The sequence below is a fragment of the Aplysia californica genome, unplaced genomic scaffold (genome assembly GCF_000002075.1).
Source record: "Aplysia californica isolate F4 #8 unplaced genomic scaffold, AplCal3.0 scaffold00066, whole genome shotgun sequence".
Taxonomy (NCBI): Eukaryota; Metazoa; Mollusca; class Gastropoda; order Aplysiida; family Aplysiidae; genus Aplysia; species Aplysia californica.
The window spans coordinates 446,034-447,172 of record NW_004797336.1 but is presented as its reverse complement, the minus strand read 5'-3'; positions in this window follow the sequence as shown (position 1 = coordinate 447,172).

Here is a 1,139-nt window from a genome sequence, read left to right as displayed (position 1 = left end):
GATGATGATGATGATGATGATGATGATGATGATGATGATGATGATGATGATGACGATGCAGCGCCATCTTGAAGAATTTTTCGATACGAAACTTTGAGGCGTTTTCATAAGTACATTTCTTTTTAAAAAATCTATAGTATTGTCTGATCGAAAATTGCCCTACTCCAGCTTTCCTACAATGATGATGATGATGATGATGATGATGATGATGATGATGATGATGATGATGATGATGATGATGATTATGATGATGATGGTGATGATGCGTGCTCTTCTATCACCACAGGCGATAATGTTGAGCCATATTGGTCCCAATTTGTACTCTATAATGTGTACTATATTTAGAGTGCGTCTTACACCACCAGTTCGCAGATGAACTAATAGCATAATACTATGTTGTGTAAGTATTAGAAGGAGTAATTAGCTACTCATCTTATAATTACAGATGCTGTTCGGAGAGCTGGAAGAGAGCGGTCTTTTTATTTATATCTTGACCTTCAGATTCCCTGACTGAAAGATTACTCATTAACCCAACACGTGTGCTTATGCCTAGGCTACAATTCCCCTCTCTCACTTTCTTCCTCTTTCTTCCTCTTATTTTGTTCTTCTTCCCTCTCTCCTCTTTCTCTCACTTCTCTCTCTTTCTTATTCTAATGTTCTTCTTCTCTCTCCTTCCTCCCATGTATCTGTCACTTTCACTCCCTTCTTTCCTCTCTTTCTTCCCCCTCTCTCTTTTATATTTCCCTCCCACATTCTCTCCCTTTCTTTTTTTCTTTTTTCTTTCTTTCTTTCTTTCTTTCTTTCTTTCTTTCTTTCTTTCTTTCTTTCTTTTCTTTCTTTCTTTCTTTCTTTCCCTCTCTCGCTCTTTCCCTCTCTCTTTACTGTGATACTTGCATGCGTACACGAACTTGACATGTTTCTCCCTTTGTCTCCCACTGCATGCCTGTTTGACTATACAAGATTTGTTTGTGCCTCTGCCTGTGTCTCTTTCTCAAAGACATGACAACTCCAACTCGAACACACAAACAGAAACACACTCGATAAAACATCAATTATATCTATCTATCTATCTATCTATCTATCTATCTATCTATCTATCTATCTATCTATCTATCTATCTATCTATCTATCTATGTTCC